This window comes from Humulus lupulus, chromosome 8 (genome assembly GCF_963169125.1).
Source record: "Humulus lupulus chromosome 8, drHumLupu1.1, whole genome shotgun sequence".
In the NCBI taxonomy this organism is placed as follows: Eukaryota; Viridiplantae; Streptophyta; class Magnoliopsida; order Rosales; family Cannabaceae; genus Humulus; species Humulus lupulus.
This window is the reverse complement of record NC_084800.1, coordinates 77249662-77258050: the sequence shown is the minus strand read 5'-3', so window position 1 is coordinate 77258050 and position 8389 is coordinate 77249662. Positions and strand designations below refer to the sequence as shown.

General features: G+C 33.6%; 1 non-coding gene across 1 annotated transcript; it reads right to left on the bottom strand.

The window, feature by feature from the left end:
- Window positions 1–5979: 5979 nt before the first annotated feature.
- LOC133798964 (small nucleolar RNA R71) lies at window positions 5980–6086 on the bottom strand. Its single transcript, XR_009876178.1, has one exon. It is a non-coding gene; the product is annotated as a small nucleolar RNA R71 (small nucleolar RNA).
- Window positions 6087–8389: the final 2303 nt, after the last annotated feature.

Genomic DNA, 8389 nt, shown 5'->3' with positions numbered 1-8389 from the left:
TGGCTTAAGGGCAATATGGTCTTTTGACCTTAAAGATTTATATCAGCCTTAGGAATTTTGGAAGGCTGTGGATTGATATTAAAACAGAGCCTATCCTCTCTTTCTCCCTTCCTTCCCGTACAAGTCCTCCTTCACCCTCTTCTTTAAGTTTTGAGAGCCTATCTTGAGGAAGCTAGCTAGGGAGTCAAGCTTGGGGAGGTTTAGCTTGAGTTCGGCCTTTGGGAAGGATTCAAATCGTGTTTGGGGTAAGTTTCTATCATTAATTTCTGGTTCATACTCTATTTTGAGTTTTAGCTTTTGACTTGTGAATCACTTGTAGAAAGTTTGAATTAATGGAGGTTTGGGTGATGTTTACTTTGGGTTTTGATGAGGGTGAGTTGTAGAGGATGTTTGGTGGTTTAATTGGGTGTTAGGTTGTGATTTGAGACAGGTTTGAGGGGCTGGTTCTAAGGGAAAATGCAGGGGAGAAATCTGGTGTGCGAGTTGTCATTTTGGCTGAACTGGAGGTTGCGCCGCGACATGGTCAGGGAGAGCCGCGGCCCTTGGAGTAAGCTGGGTTTGGGCGCATCTGTTTGAGGGGCGGGCCGCGGCATGGCCAAGGAGGGCCGCGACCCTTAAGGTCATTTTTGCCAAGGAAGGGGTTTTTAGCTTGGGGATTCAAGCCTTAAGCCTCGGGGTTGTACCTAGTACCCGGTTAAGTGGGGATTGATGTCCCGGAGGCTAGATATTGATTTGGGAACTTAAGTTGATCATTTTTATTGATGTTACCTTATGTTTGGTTATGACTAGGTGACCGCTAAAGGACTAAAAGCTGATCGTTCTCAAAGGTCGTTTCTTTTATTAATTCTCGCTCGAACCCAAGGTAAGAAAAATGCACCCCATATGTGACATGCATGGCTATGATTGATGCATGTTGGATGTTTAAATGTAAACATTGATAGCATAATGAATGCTTGCCAATCTTGCCCATTTGCATATGATTATTATTGAGGCATGCTGGATGATTAAGTGTGATGCATATGATGCACGAGAAATATATGATTAGGGCATGCCATGAGTGATGAATATGAGATTGGCCAGAGCTTGAGTCTCTGAGTTTGTGCATGATCATGATTATGCTGGCAACTGTTTAGTAAGCATGATGAATGCCCTATTCTTGGATAATTGGCATATGATACATATTGATAGCATTGCTTACTTGTGCATGGTACTGGCTAATTAGTCAGATTTGGCAAAGGTGCTAGGAACAATTGTGAAGCTGTGACTCATTAGTCAGGTTCGGCAGTGGTATTGGGCACTGGTCACTGGTCACGTTGCACTGACTCGTCAGTCAGAATTGGCAAAGGTGTTAGTATCAGCTGTGAAGCTGTGACTTATTAGTCAGGTTCGGTAGTGATACTGGACACTGGTCACATAGCGCTGACTCATTAGTCAGAACGGTCTTAGCGTGGTTCACGCAAGCCAACGGAGATTAGATCTAATCGACCATCAGCATTGAATGACTCAAAGAGCATTAATGCCAAACCGACCTCGAGGGTCGATGGATGAAATAAGTGCTTGGAGGCTAGTGGCTTACCTAGCAGCCACTCTCCCTCTTGAATCATGTGATGCTCACTCATTGGTTTGAAAGTTTTGTGCTCAGTATGATTATAATGATAATCATTTGATAATGTTTATGTATAGTGTTATGTTTTCTTGCTGGGCTTCGGCTCACGGGTGCTATGTGGTGCAGGTAAAGGCAAGAGGAAGCTAGACCATCCTTGAGTTGGAGAGCTTAGGTGATGACGTGTACATATGCAGCTGCTCGTCCGCCACGACCGAGGTTTAAAGTGGAACTAGGGTTGAACCCTGTTTTGCCGCTTAGAACGGCCTGTTGTAAATATTTTCTGTAATAAACTCTGAAATTTATATTTTCGGGATCCCAATGTATATACTAAACGTTCTAGTGAAACGTTACATCTTAACCAAAGTTTTTAATCCCTAAACCACTAATCATACTTAGTTCACGATTTTGGCCAAATGACTCGATTAGCGAGTTTAGCACTGTTTACAAGGCACACCGTAACGGTCCCAGGAGTTGGGGCGTTACAGATAGAGTAGTTAATAGTAGCTAGCTTTCTGTTAATTTTGTTTTTCAGTTGTAACATAATTCGTTTGGCTCAGCTCTTAGCTCATTACTTAGCTGGCTCTTTCTTCGTGTTTTGGCTGTAATCTGTTACTCTATTCAATATATAATTCATCAAGCCATCTCTGTTATGAGGTGAGCTCATTTCATCCATTTCACTTCACATCTCTTCACTCTCTCTAAATTTCCAGATCTTGAGTTTCTAAATGGTATCATATGCTTAGGCATCCATGGCGACCAACTCTGACAATTCTTCCGCTCATGACAACAGCAACAATGGCGCCCCTGCTCCAGCTGCCCCAGCACTACAAGCTCTCCCCAACAACAACCTACTTCCCCTCAATCTTCGTCTTGATCGCACCAATTACACCTTCTGGCGATCTCTAGTTCTTGCTGTTGTTCGTGCCTACAGTCTTGATGGCTACATTCTTGGTCTTCGTCTAGCTCCCAATCAAGTTCTTGAAGGTAACATACCTAATCCCGAGTATCTCCAATGGCTTCGCTTTGTGATAATTCTATAAAATAGAGTTATTTTATAACTTTTTATGTGCTAATTGTTGCTTAATTCTTGAGTTTTTAATTGATTTATTAAGTTTTTAAGTAATTTTGAATTTATTAGGTTTATTTTAATTTTATAGATTTTTGTGTATTTTTATTGTTATATTATTGTAAAATGTTATGGCTTAATTATTTAAAATTAATATTGTTAAGTTAGAAGTAAAAAGATGCAATTTTGAGCTTAAATGTTTAAGTAAATTAAATTTTAATTAATATTTTCATTAAACTTTTGTTGTATACTTCATTATTGAAAATATTTAGTTTTAATTTAATTTATGTTTGTTTTATAGGGAATTTTTTGTATGTTATTTGCTCTTGAATAGCAAGAAGAATGATGAAAAAAATGACATTTCTGTAAAAGAAAACAAAGGGAAGGAGCCAGCCCACGATCGGACCCAGCCTCACCACATCTACTCCAAGCCTCCTTCAGCTCCTGATGCCGCCAGCTGTCAAGCACAGCCACACCAAGGCCCGCCAGCTGCTCCCCCATTTCGGCCCAGCACGCCCAGGCCCATTTTCAGCCTCTCCACCTGCCTGGCTCTTGCCCAGCCGAACCCACCCTGCCACAGCCACAAAAAAAAAAAAGACCAAAAAATCATGTTTTTATTCCTAATATTTTTCACTCAAATATCAATTCACTCTTCCCTATTTTTCTTACCTAAATAAACATTCCTAATTCATTTTTTCACTCTAGTTTTTCACTAATCTTCCATCCAACCAAACATTTCATCTTTCCAATACCCTTACACTTACTCTTTTTATCCTACCACTTCCCAACACAATTAAATTAATCAATTTATTTATTTTAATTTGATTAATTTAATCTCCATATTTTTCCTATAAATAGAGTCTTGTAAGACCATTTGGGAGGCTCTTCTTCACCTTTTCAACCTCTTCTACACTTCATATTTTTCTCTTCTCTTCATTATTTTCTCTCTACCATTTTCATCTTTTGAAGAGCATGTCAAGTATGTTATTTTGTAATTTTTATTTCAATCTAGTTATGAGCTTCTAATCTTTTTCAAGATTATTAAGATGATGATGAAGCAAAATGTAACTAGATAGTATTTTTTATTGTATGTTGATTTCCTATTTGTGCAAAATTGTTTATGGATTTTTCTATCAAAGATATGCATTTTTCATCTATTATTGATTGTTAAAGCATATTACACTTAGTTCTTCATTATGCAAAAATATGATATTCTTTGATTAAATGTTTTTCATTAAATTGTTCACATCTAATTCTTAGAGCATAAGTATCATATTTTGCCTAAACATAATCTCTTTGATTTTTTGTAGTTTCATTAGGTTGTAACACAACTAATGCTTAGAAATTATATCTTATATAAGTGAAGAAAAATCCTACCTTTTTGGAAGTAACTTGTACTTGAATAGAAAATATATTTTGAAAAAAATATAGTGTGATTTATTTCAACTATATCTAAACTTGGGAATCAATATACTTATAAATACTATTGAACTTGCATTTTGTGGATTCTAATATCTTAATAATCTTATTTTACATATCTCACTTGAAAATCATTTTTCTATTTAATCATTAATCTTTTTATTACTTGTCTTTTATTTTTCTAAAACAAAATCTCATCAAATATTTGGAACTAGGTTAGAATTTTCTTGCTTTGTTTGAAATAGTTTCTTTTGATGTTAGTCAACTCCCATGGGTTCGACCTCATACTTACATGAACATTATATTATGAAACGATTCGTGCACTTGCGAGTATAATTATTAAAACACCATCTTTTGTGCTCAACAATTTTTTGGCGCCGTTGCCGGGGAGTTGCAAGAAAGAAACGATATTTCTACTAAGTAACATTCTTCTACTAGTTATTTTATTTTTATTTGCACTATTATCTTAAAAAAAAAAGTAAAGTAAAAAATATATATCTATAAAAAAAAATCGAAAAAAAGAGTAAAAATCGAAAAAGAAAAAAAAAAGAAAATTATACATATATTTATTTATATTGTTATATATTATATTATATATATTTCTTGATAGTTGATGGCATTTAGTGCCTCCTACATACTTATAAGTTGAGTGCATTTGTGCCTCCTAACTCTTTTTCTTTTTCTTTTACTTTTTATGTTTTTTTTTAGTTAGTTGAGTGCATTTGTGTCTCCTACATACTTGATAGTTGAGTGCATTTTTTGCCTCCTACATACTTGAATAATCTATCTCCTCTAGTGATGGCATTAATGCCTCCTAGATTTTATTTTTGTTTATTATCTTAGTTGATGGCATTAGTGCCTCCTAAGTTTTATTATTATTATCATTATTATTATTAGTGTTGGTTGATGGCATTAGTGCCTCCTTGCTTTTTTTTTTTTGGTTGATCATTTAGTTGATGGCATTAGTGCCTCCTAATTTTTATATAACTATTTACTATTGCAATTGTCATTTTTTTTCTTCTTAATTATCACATTTAGTTAGTTGTAATTTTATAGTTTAAGAAAATACTTGAAAAAAAAACTAAAAAAACAAAGCTTGTTCTTTCAACATAAGCAACTTTTGCTTAAAGGAAATTTGGCAAAGTTCTCATCCACGCTTATTAATTAACCTCGGGGAGTTGTTATTAAGTTGTGAGTAAATGGAATCAAATAGGCTTGGGAACAAGTTAAACAAAAAAATAAAAATAAAAAAATCATAAAAATCATAACAAAAAATATATATATATAAATATTATAATCTCTTCTTATTATAAGTATGCTCTGTGGTTGCAGTTCTAACTGATCTTCCACATCAGAAATTTGTTTTCTTGTGATTGTTTGTGTTACTTGGTGAAATTTGTGACATTGTATGCATCATTGGCATCGTAATTCAAAAAATCGTTTGGTGAAAAAATTAGTGTCTTTATGTGAAATTGAAAGTGTTTTTGAAAGTTTAAGTATAATGGAACAAGAACCTAATGTTGTGCAAGAAAAAATTCATCTTGAATACTTTTTACCTATTTCATCTAATGATCCGTCATGCATTGTTTTGCCCACTACTAATGCCACTCATTTTGAACTTAAACCATCAATCATTCAATTGTTACCATCATTTTATGGTTTAGAAAGAGAGGATCCATACATGCATGTAAAAGACTTTTTGGAAATTTGCTCAATCTTTCGTTTTCAAATTTTTTCAGATGAGTCGGTTAAACTTAGGTTGTTTCCTTTTTCTTTAAAAGATAGAGCCAAAGCTTGGTTAAACTCACTTCCAACTGGAACCATAACCACTTAGGATCAACTTTTTAATAAATTCCTTGCTAAATTTTTCCCCATGTCCAAAACTGATAGTTTAAGGAGAGAAATCTCCGAATTTCATCAAAAAGATAACGAAGAATTTTATGAATGTTGGGAAAGATTTAAAGATTTATTATTAAAATGTCCCCACCATGGTTTTGAAAAATGGAGACTTGTAAAATATTTTTATGATGGTTTAACCCCTTCAAACCGACAAATGATTCAATCTATGCATACCGGAAAATTTTTAAAATTGCAAGGGCAAGAGGCTTGAGACACTCTTGAAGAATTGTCTGTTAATTCACAACAATGGAATTATTCTGAGCCCAGGTCTAGAGCCAATCCTTCACCGAAAAGAGAAGGAAAATATGAAATAAAAGAAGAAAGTGATTTAAGAACATCATTTGAAAAATTAGCAAGAAAAGTAGAAGCCTTAGTAATAAGTCAATCTATGAATTCTCATGTGCAACCTAAAAAAGATGTTTGTTCTTTATGTGCTAGTTCATGTCATAATGCTCAATCATGTCTTTCTTTTATTGAAACATTTTCTGAAGAGGCTAATGCTTTACATTCATATGAAAAACCTTCTTCTGATAGCCCATTTTCCAACACATACAATCCAAATTGGAGAAACCATCCTAATTTTTCATGGAGACAAAACCAACCACAAATGAATCATGGAAACCAATTCAACATGCCAAATCCAAATCATGCCCAACCAAGTCAACCTTACCCTCCACAAAGAAAACCTTCCTTAGAAGACACCTTACAACAATTCATGCAATCCACCCAACAAATCTTACAAAATCAGTCTCAATCCATTGCCAAACTCGAGATACAATTGGGTCAACTTGCTAATGTTGTAACCGAGAGAGAAGAAGGAAGATTTCCTAGCCAACCCATCCCAAATCCTAAAGGCCACACTACTACAAAAAATGGCAATTGTGTCAGTCAAACGCGTCAGTCAACGCAGTTGACTGACGCTGTTAACCAAGAATTAGCATTTGTGGCAGTTGGACACTGCCACAAATGAGGGCCCAATTGCGTCATAACGTACACTGACGCTGTTTAATGGAACCGTTTGTGTCAGTGGGGCACTGACGCAAATGGGCTGTTAACGGCGTCAGTGGCCCACTGACGGTAATGGGCATTTGCGTCAGTGCCCCACTGAAGCAAACGTCCATTACCGTCAGTGGGCCACTGACGCAATTGGGTCTCCCATAATAAAACCCTCATCATCCCAGCCGAGCCCCATTTCACTCATACCATAATTTCAGACCGTTTTCCTCCCAAACCAGCAGCGCCCAACCAAGGTTCTTCCCATTTAGGTACGTTTTCAGCCATTTTTTTTCAATTTTAGTGTTAAAATAATGATTTATATATGTTTATGAAACTTATATATGGTTTTTTTTTGGATTTTTTTGTATAGATTTTGTTTTTTGAAGATATAATTTGAAAACCCATAATCTTCATTGGATTTTTAGGGTTTTCTACATCAAGAACCCACATTGCACAATTACCACAAGTAAGTGTAATTTTATTAATTTTTATGATTTAAATATAATTTTTGTGATTTTTTTTTTTTTATAAATTGACTATATTTCGGATTTTTAATTTTTAGATAGTTTTATTAACTTTTTTTTTTAATTTAATTAAATTTCAAATTTACTATGTAAATGAGTATATATATAGATTAATGTATATAGTTTGTATAAGTTTCATTTTATTAAATGTTTAGTTTGATTATTATTAGTAAATTTTTGTTTATATTTTGTTAACTTTTTAAAATTATTTTTAAATTTTGGGTTTAATTGGTTAAATAGGTATATATTAAAATTGTTTGTTTTTTTAAGTTATATTTTATTATTGATTTAGTTAGGATATTTATAGTCGATTTTTATTTATGTGAGTTGTTAACTTTTTAAAAAAAATAAAATTATTTCGGGTTTAAGTAAACAAATGTGTACATATAACAAATTATTTGTTTTCTTTAAGCATTTTATTGTTTATTTAGTTACAATATAGCTTTATGATATTTTTCTTTATATTTTGTTAACTTTTTTATTATTTTTTTGTATATTGTTATATTTGAGTAGGTATTTTGTCGACAACTTTGTTGGTGAGATCAAGCTTTGGAGGATTTTATATTAGAGGTAATATTTTAAACCTTAATGTATAATTAATATAGTGAACTTAGTAGCATGTACGAATTATAAAATAGTGGAGATAGGATCTGGGACTGTGTGCTGCGGTGATATAAGGCTATAATTGTGCATGTTTGATTGATTACTTGATTTGTTGTATTTATGTGATGAATATATGTTTATTTAAATTTTGGGAAATATGATAGAAATAAGGGAAATGCTGTCCAATTTTTTTTTAAGATTTAGTAATTTGGGAATTATGCATGTTTGATTGATTAATTGGTTTGTTGTGTTTATGTGATGAAATATGTTTATTTA